This window comes from Camarhynchus parvulus, chromosome 6 (genome assembly GCF_901933205.1).
Source record: "Camarhynchus parvulus chromosome 6, STF_HiC, whole genome shotgun sequence".
Classification (NCBI taxonomy): Eukaryota; Metazoa; Chordata; class Aves; order Passeriformes; family Thraupidae; genus Camarhynchus; species Camarhynchus parvulus.
Genome location: NC_044576.1, coordinates 28279230 through 28289521, shown reverse-complemented (window position 1 = coordinate 28289521; position 10292 = coordinate 28279230).

Genomic DNA, 10292 nt, shown 5'->3' with positions numbered 1-10292 from the left:
GATCTAAAGAATGAATTATTTTTCTCTCTGCTGAGATAGATGTACTCCCTAGATAAATTTAAGCATGATCAACAGATATCTTCTTTAGAAGACTGACACAAAACTTGAAGAATGATGAACATGTCCCCTGGCAGGAACATCCTCTCTGCAAAGTAGTGACATAGAACTGGAAAAAAATATGATCTATGCTCCTTCCCATTCCATCATTTTATTCTGTGCTCTACCCCTCTATCAAGGCAATCATAAGATGAAGGCTTGAGACAAAGTAAAAATATGGTATATTGCCAAATAGTTTTTAATCGTATTTTTGGCTTCTCCATTGTCCATTATTCCTTAGGAAGAACTTTTTTCCCTGGCAACTGGAGCTTGAGTGTCAGGGAATTAAGACTTTTGTTTGTAAGCTCTTAACTCCATAGATTCTGGGCAGCTCAGAGAATAATGTTTCTTACATTGTAGAAACACCAGAGGAAATAAAAATTGGGCCAAATCCTTCTGTTCTACCTAGAATCCAGGAGACCTTGCCAGAGCTCCACAGCCTGACCAGGTTCTGCTCCTGAAGAGAAGAAATCAGCTGTGATAGGAATGGTCGCAGGGGCTCCTCCATGGTCACCATCCTCCCCTGAGGAGGAGAGGAGATGGCCAAAAATTACATGGGAAATGTCACTTCAGCCATTCCACCTCCAGCACCTCCTTCCTAAATAGGACAGAACTTCCCCCTCCCATCACTAAAGGAAGGAAGGAGAGGTATTAAAGAAACTCCAAAAAACCAAAACCAAGACACAGCAGAGACTCCACCAAATCCCCTCAAGGCTATGACAGTGGACAAAATTATAAACCCTATAAACAAGGAGGGAGGGAGAGATGAAAACCCAGTCAGATAATGGTCTGATAACGGGCTGATAATTCTCCTACTCCATTGCCTCCTTGGGCACCTGAGCACACACCTGGGCTCACGTTCAGCTGCCGGGGGGTGACCAGCACCCCAAAGTCCTTTTCTGCTGGGACCACTTGCCAGCCACTGAAGATGTGATGCAGCAATACCACAGCAACCTGCACACTTACAGCAGCCCCAGTGACGCACTGGAGTACCACCAAAACCCTGACTTAACAACGTCTCTCTTGTGTTTTAGTTGGTCATCATTTCCACTCACTTTCATCTGTTTCAAATCATATTGTAAATAGTTCTGAACGTAAGATATCTTTATTTGTTTCTAACACTCACTGGGTGCCCAGCTCTAATGATCATCACAGCCATTAATGACTCAGAGGATTCTGAGTTCTGGCTGTACTTAAAAGAACTTCAAATATCTCAAAGCGTGGAAATTGATAGTTGGGCCTTTCAAAATATTAATTAATATCTATCCCACTGCTAACCCCTAACTTTGTCCATTCCCTCTTACTTTTTAAGGTGTGTTTATTCTCTCCAATCAGTGGCTTTGCTCTGGTTGTGTTGGAAGGCTGCAGCAATACACCAAGGATATATTCCACACAGAAAACCACTGTACTTGTACCAATTATTTGCGCACCACAGAGCTTCCCTTCTATAATTGACTTCATACGTTCATGTCTTCAATGCTAAGTGTGTAGCTTCATCATTGCACTAAGCTTTGTTCTGCTCTGAAAGCAAGGGCAATAATTTCCTGATCTGGGCCTGGGAGGTTCATTTGTGCAGAATCCTAAAGCTGATGACATTTTTGTGTAGCTGGGGGCCCGTGCAGAGGGAGCATCAGCCCTGAACAGTGGCTGGGGCTTGAGCTCCTCTCTGCCTTACTCACTGCTTGCACAGCTTCCCAACCCTGCATGCTGATCCCAATTCTCCCTCCTCCATGACCAGAAAGCCTCAGGAATCACCCCAATATCTCCCTCTCCTTCTGTTCTGTACAGAGTCCGGCAGGGAAGGAAATCTTGCTGAGCTCACTGATAGTGAATGTGGAGTGTATAGCACCTATTTTTCTTTGTTCTGCATCTGCCCATAAAGAAAATTAAGGTTGGCAGAACTCTACTACAAGATTTAAAGTAAGTCACTGGTAAAACAAACCTGTTTGTAATGGAAATATGAGATTTAAGGTACATCACTGATAGATAAAATCAGTCTGTTTGTAATGGAGATAAAAGCTATTTATATTGCTGTGGTACAGGGTAAACATGGTTTTTTTTCAGTCAACAATAAACTCACCAAGAAATGCATTTTCTCTTGTCCAGAAGCTATTCCTGAATTCAGGTCAAATTTCCTGATGGTTCCATCTGAGCAAAAAAATAAAAAATTGAGCCAGGACTCTCAGAAGAGCTGTAGATGGTTTTGTTACCTTTGACCCAACAATTTCATGCAGACCCACTTAATAAATTTTTACTGGGGTCCACTTCCTCTATGCAGAAAGCATGGAACTAAATAAATTACTGCATTTTGTAAATTTTGATAATTTTTCACATCATTAGGTTCAATATTTCAACTTTGATTTCTTCTGCTTTACACAGCCCTACATTGCACTCATCTTGACATATTACTTCATTTTATACAGGGCTGGATGAATTACAGAGATGCTTTTAATAGCAGTTTTCACACTTCCAGTGTCTAAATTTTGGAACCATTCCTGATAATTAGCCTTACCTTTGAATTTTCTCGTCTTACTGTTAACTGGAAGCTTAAAAAAACCCAAGCCATATAAAATCTGAAAAAGGTTTTTAAAACAATCTTGTCAGAAGGAGAATTATATTCCAGCGGGAATATCAGGACAAGCTGCAGGGTTATGGCTCCCCAGTCTCTGTGAGTCATCTGGGATTCCTCTCGCCTCTTCTCCAGTTCCATAACCAGCTGTTGCAAATGTAACAGCCCAAGAAGAGGTTGAAATACTACTAATAAAAAGATCTGCCAACAAAATCCACTCACCTGTGCCAACCAAGCTCATATCAAGGTTTGGTCTCCCTTTCCAGCGATTTTTTCCAAAGTCTGTTTACTTGAAACATTCTCACAGCTTTTATTAAATGCCTAAAAAATGGAGAGGCTGAGAACTGAGACAGGCAGGGGGATCTCAAGAACGCCTAACTTTGGCTCTGCAGGTTTAAGCAATATTAAGTAGGGACACTACTGGAGAGCCTGTGTGGTCATCTGAGACCTAAGACTGGGCTAACTAAACCCTTTGAGTCCATTAGCCTGGAGCTGTGAATGAAGAATGCACTCAGCAAAACACTGAGCTCAGTGAAATGGGAGGGAAATTCCCTTTTCCCTCTGAAGGGGAACGGGCAGGTTGCAGGGGTTCACCTGGGATATTGGATTGCCTGTGCTTTTGAGATGGGAGGCCCCTTTTGTTTTAAGACCAATGCGCAACAGCTGAAATTGAGCTGGCAGAACCTGCCTGGGGAACAAACTCACCTTTTATTAAAACAAAAGAAAACTTGCCAGAGCTTCTAGGGTCAACACAGCTTGATTAAAGACATTGGGGAATTTACCAATCAAGGAAAGGGCAGAGCATGGTAAAAATAAGAAGTTCTAGATCAGTTAAAAGTAGCTAGAGAAAACCCTGAGGCTCTGCAGCTGGTCATTACTGATGCAGGAGATAGGCTGCCTCGTGGAGAAGGGATGTGATGGGAGGAGAGGAACACATTAATCTGCAGAGCTCAGCATTAGGGCTGACTACTCACACACTACCCTGGCAGCTGTAGGGCACAGAGCCCCTTCTTGGAGCAGGGCTTGGCTGCAGATCCCTGTCTGCCTTGGGAACACGTGTCCCCATGTCTGGGAGCCCTAAACAAGGCAGCTCGCTCCCACCCTGCCATGCCGCAGGAGACTGGTGTGAAAAGCAGCTCCAAAATGTGTCCACACCCTCTGCAATCTGCAGGTGCTTCAGTGAGTAGAGCAGGTTATCACCAGCCCTGCTGGAAACCATTATCACCGGAGGGGCTTCAGCTAAAAAATCCCTTCTAAAGGCACTTCAGTGCAACAATGTTAATTGCTGATTGTGATTCCCTGCCTCTTACAAGACAGCAGGAGAGGGAAGGTAAGGGGAGGATGCATCAAGTGAACTGCCTGAGGCAGGTGAGCAACAGGTGTGTGTCTTTATCTAGACATAGATAATGGCATAAAACATCTCCAAGTTCTTTTCACACTCTCATCAGTAGTACTGGGATAAGGAATCCAAGGTTTCACCACACAGAATCCATTTCTGCCTTGTTGAAGAACTGCCTGACTCACATTCAGGCTGTGAAGAATTAGTAACAGGACTTTAGGGCATGTGGCTGCACACCAGGTCAGATCAGAGTTCCACCAGGCTTGCTGTGTGAGAGAGAAAGCGCTGAGGTTCACCGGGGCCTCCTATAACTCAGCCACTGTCCATGAAGACAGCTGTGCAATCTGTGGATGTGTTTTCAGGCCTGATCTCTGCTGCCAGAAAGAACCTGCACCAGTGTAAGCTCAGTGTAACCTGCCTCCTACTCACGGCCAAGAAGCCCTTGACTGTGCTAGAAAGCAATTAATCGGTATTTTCCAGTGGATAACAGCACAAAAGAATGGCAACAAATCTTTCGTGCCCTGCTGCACTTCAGAGCTTTGAACAAAAGTTTCTCCCCCTTCACCTCTCCTCCTGTCTGCCACAAGAAGTGACGGAAAACATCAGATTCCAATGCCCAAATGAAACGCAGTAATCTGATCAGAATGAAATGCCAAATGAGTCACCTCCTGCAGCAGCCTCTGTGCCACCTGTCCTTTGCTCTGCCTCTTAGCTTTCATAGTTTGCTGCTCAATACAGTGTCCAAGATAATAGAAAATGGCCCTGATAAAGAAGGAGCTAATGGATAAAAACACCATGAGAGCTCTCAGGTGGAAGACTGCACTCTAAGCAGATATAAGTGATGGCATTTGTAGGGAACCTGCCCTATACTCTTCTTTTCCAGTGGAAACAGTGATGTTGATAGAATAATTCTGAATTTTTCACCTCTCTTCTAAATGGCACATCAGTGAGACAGTGACAATGTCACCATTAAACCCGACAGAGAAATGTGTGTTCCCTGATTCCAGAAGGCTGCAATAATGTGAAAAGTGTTATGAATCTGACCGGATGACCAGATAGAGACCTGGACACAGAACAATGTGGCACCAATCATTTTTAATACACTTGCTGAATTTGGTACCAGTTCTTGCTCCTGAAAATCAAAGAATAAACTAATTTAAATAAGTTATCTGCTGGTTTTGGTTTGTTAGGTTTTTTGGTTTTTTTTTGTTTTGTTTTGTTGTTGTTTTTGTTTGTTTGTTTGTTTTTTGTTTTTTTTGGTTTTTTTTGCTTTTGCTTCTTATAAAAGGTAACATACCCTTGAACTCTGAGCTTGTGTCTTAACTGGGAAATGAAGGGAAACTTCAGCCAAGGGCCATCTATAATTCCTTTACATTCTCATTCCATCAGCCAAAAGAAAGAGTTCTGCCCTAAAATTTAAGAAAACTCAAAAATAGGCTCCACCCCACCCCCCTATTCAACTAGCTTTTCTCTTTATTTAAGGCCAGGGTAACTCACTGCTTAGGCTTCCTAAAGTGGGACATTTCAGTCAGACACTACCATGCCACCCAGGCCATCCAAAAAAGCAGATCTCTGCTGAGAGGTTCTTCTTCCAAAGCAAGGTATATCCAAAATAAAACAACAGAAACAAGCTCCCAGCTCCTCACCTCTTAAACACTGGGGCTTTTCTGCTTAACATACCTGTTCTCCATGACTGAGCCTCAAGTCCTCAGCTCACACAGCCAACACCGTCCATGCCAATCAGATTTTAACTGCAATAACTTTTTTATCAATAACTTACCAAGGCTAAGATAAAAGGCAGAACAAGAGGACTAAATGGTGGGAAAGTCTGTGGAAATAAAAGATGGATCCAGTAGAAAAAAGGGCTGTGTTAGGGGAAGATGAGCTTTTCCCACCGCATACAGCGGTTTACCTTCTCTGTGTTCTTTGTCCTTTTCCTGTATCTGTCTGACATCCTAAGGCTTGAAACATCTGATAGCAGGAAGGTAAAACTGTCCTAAATGTCTCCAGAAATCTGCTTGCCTATTAGGAATTCCCTAGAGAAAATAGAAAGAAAATCAAACACCAGACTTCACATCCTGAGCAAGCCTGGTTATGCATATTTAATAAAAGGAAACATACATTAAGATAAAACTGAGTGTCCATGGAAACTGCATATCTGTCTTTAAAAAAACCCAAACAACCAAACATATTAAATTTTAGATATTATTTCCTTTTACCTACAGTCTCCCTCTACCACTTTTGGTGTTGTGTTTTGGCTGTCAGAGATCCTCCCTGCCTGCCTGTTACTTTGGCATCTCCAGGATGATCTCAGCACTGAGCAGCTCTGAATCTGTCATGTACCATACACAGCTCAGGCAGCACTCAGGCTTTTCTGCAAACATGGGCTGCAGCAAAACCCTGAGCAGGATGCCTTGCCCCCAGGATTTAGAGCTCTTCAGTAACTTCTTTTGTTGGGAATTAGAGGAGGGGAAAAAAAGCCCAAAATGAGACGAAATGGCAGGGGAAGGCAGAAGCAACCTGTGCTGAGCAAAGTGAGAAGGAGGAGCTGTGCTCTGAGCTCTCACTGATCCTGGTCCTCACTCTCTGCAGGCACAGGAGATAGACAAGGAATATGGATTTATGTCATGGGGATCATTCACAAGTTATTTAAAGCAATAGCATGAGGACATGGTGCTGTAGCAGTTCAAAGCTACAACCAGCAGCTGTCCTGGTGCTTTGTATGGGGTATCTGGGCTGCAGCTCTGAAAGCTGGGGTTCATGCTCAGGACAGAGCATCAAACCCTTGCATGTGGGGCATCAACAAACACTGAATTATCCTGTGGTTCTCTGAGCCCCAGCTCCCAGAGCACCAAGCAGTTCTCAAAGAGCCTCTTTGTTCCCAGCACCAGCTGCTGGGCAGTGTGATGAGATCTGCAGCAAGCAGAGGTTTGCAAGAGATATGTGCATGGAGACAGCAAAAGAACAGCGCTACAATTAGCACAGTACAAACAAACTTCTATCAAAATGAAAGCAAAAGTTGGCTTCTTCAATGTTTTACCCTTAACAAACAGGCAAATATGCCAAGTCTATCAGCTGGCACTAGTGCAGCTCTGGGAAAACAGTGAGTTGTACACACTGGGACATGCTGAGCAATACTCAAAGGCACCACCTAATTTGTGGTGACAGCAAAGGTCACCGTGGAATACCTGACCTCTTCCAATCTGTTTGCATATGGATCCTACTGTACAAATTGCCATAGCCCTCAGCAGCTTTGAGGATCAAGACCTTACCACAGAGAAGCAGTACCCAGAGCTATCACCCTTATTACCATTGTTCCAATGGAGTCGTGGTGTTCTTTTCTTCAGTAATTGGGAAATTAAATCCAGTCCCTACTGCATTTTTAATGGCAGTAAGAATTTCCAGAGTGGGGTCAGACATTTAAGCAAAGAGCAGTAGTTTCTCACCTTGCTCCACAGAGCACTGGCAAACCCAACCTCAACCCACCTCATCCTCCTCTTCAAGTCTCTGCACACATTCTTTCTGTAGCTGCTGCCATTCATTTAACTTGCTCTCAAGGAAAGACATCCTGATTACCCAATTTCTAGACAAACATAACCACACACAGCTAAACAATGCAAATGGGTTCCCTTCTTCATCCAGTTCACTTACTTCAGACTTCACTATGCACTCATGAGCGCATCTGGTTTCCTCCCTCCTTCTCTTCTGTGCTCATCTTGAGCAAGAGAAATATTCTATCCTGCTCCCATTATCATGCCAAGCATCCATAAATTCATTCCATGGCTTTATTCTCCTTACATTCCTGACACTAGGCACCTGCAAATTCTGCGTGTTGAAGCTCCAGTGCTGCAGGTGGATCCATTCAGGAGCAGATCTGCAAGCTCAAGCAGCAAGCAGAGGCTGCCTGGCACTGTCCATGTCATCCTGCTGCAGTGCTCCCACTTGTGCTGCTCAGACCTCTGACTTCCACACTCTTTTCCAACAGTACTCTCAAGCTTTTCTGGAAAGTACTCCGGTCTGTGTGTCCCTGGTGGAGAAGATGATGTGGGTGAGATAATTGCATGGGAAATCTGCATGTTCCACACTCCGTGGATTTCATGTCTGGCATCAAGCATCATACATGGACAAGGCTGATTGACAAGGGCTGCCCAGTCAAAGCACAAACCTGTAGCTGTGGGATCACCCACAGACCAAACACACTGGCCTGTTCCTGGACGTGATGAGTCCTGTGGAAAACAGGGGATCAAAATGCTTCAATGCAGCAATACCAGATCTGCTCCAGTGAACGTGGTAGCTGAGGAGGATGGGAGCAAGAGGAAGGGAAGAATTTGCTGTGTGGCCAGCAGCAAGGATACAAAAACACCCAGGAAGCTACTGGGAATCCAGAATTTTGAACTATGAGCTGGCAGGCACCTCATTCCACTTATTATTCCATTTGCATTTTTTTTTTGTCATCTGTTTTGTTCCCAGCACCGAGTTCTTTCTATGTGACTTGCCAAGGATACATTCTAAATATATTTCTTCCTGCAAGGGTAAGAAATGGGTTAAGTGAGCTTAGAAGTAGGTTTATTCTCCAACCAGCATCTGTATGCTATTATAAAGTCAGATAACTGTATTACTGGCGTAGCTTGAAAACAGACAAAATCTGCTTTCTGTTTTTGCTAAACCCACAGCTAAATGATTTTTGAGGGGGATGTTTTCATGGGAGATAAAAGACTGAAATCAATGATAGGACTGTCTGAAGACTGAAGTTTCATTTTATCTCCACAAAAAATCAGGAGTCAGCTATTCCAGTCACTCTCTATTAAGTTTTGGTTCAAAAATGTCACTTGTACTCACAGCAGTGCTGAAAAGACTATTTATCTGAATCCAACTGTAGCATAAAGATTCTCTTGGCATCTTTTGTTTATTGAATGAGATAAGCATATGTAAGTAATGCCATTTATTGCAAAAAAGGACATGTGGGTGATATGAAACTGAAACTGTGAAATGTGACAAAAATTAATAATAGTAATCATAAATGGTTATGAGAATGGTGTGAGGTCTAAAGATAACACAGGCATGCACTTAGATATCAATCTGTGATTTAGGGACTTTAGGAGAAAAGTGCCTGACAGTTCAAAAAAGGAAAATTATCATCTCTTTCAAACACTTCAAGAATGGCAACGAGAGTTTAATGCTCTAAATCATGAACTTTGCTGTCATAGCACGGTGATGGGTCTGTAGCACATCTAAATCTGAGTAAGAACCCTGAGAAGTGAGAGAGAAGTACAAGATTAAAGGTAAAGGTTTCACAATCTAAAGGTATGCATATTACATAGTTTCGCCTTCCTGATTTCACAATACTGTGACATTTTTTTCCAGAAATACAAGCTTCTATAAAATGCCCCCAAGGACTTTGTTTTGGCCCAGGCAGGCAGTGAGTGGTTCCTCAGTTCTGTGGCCATGTGGGCATTGTAGCCCAAGAAGAGTTAACAAGGGTTGGGCAACATTGCTGTCTATGGTACCTGGGTGACTGGAATAGACAGTCCTAGATGTGCTAGTCCTAAAATCCCGGTTTTCCAATCACTCTTCCTTTGCAGCTGGCTCTGTCTAGAGACTCCTGAGAGAGGAATTAGGATTAAATTTTTCTTTCTAGACACTATTCTCTTTAAACACAGATCTAGCTGTAAAGCGCGACTAAGTAGAAATGAACCCTCTCTCATTTTCTCTTTGTAACTAACTTCTTTTATAAAGAGCTTAGTCTCCAGTTCAGCTAAGCCTTTAATTGTGTGCTTAACTTTAAGTATGTGCTTAATGTGAATGGGACATATGGGTAAGTATGAAACTGTGTGTTTCCTTGAATAGACTAACTTACCTCAAACACTTTAATGTTTTTGCTGAACTGAGGCCCTGGCAAACAGAACAAGAAAAAGCATTTAATGGGATATTGAAAAGTTTCCTAGTATCAGTTGGTAAAACTAGTATTTAAAGTTTTTTTCTCCTGAGTGGTATAATTACATCAATAACTCATTTCAGTTCAGCCTAGAAGGAAAGATTTCTTTGAACGTTAATTGAAATGTGTGAGCTTAAACTAAGCAACTGAACTCTTTCCTTTTGGGTGTCTTTGATCAGAATGTCAAAGATGCTTGGATAGCTATTGCTATTACATCAGTGCTCGTGACCTTGCCATTAAAATATATAAACATATCCTCTCTCATTCACTGCATTTCTAGGATTACTCCATTCCTGTAGGTATTCAGCCAGAAAAGTGATTGAGTGGGTATCACTCATCAGAATGCCATAAAC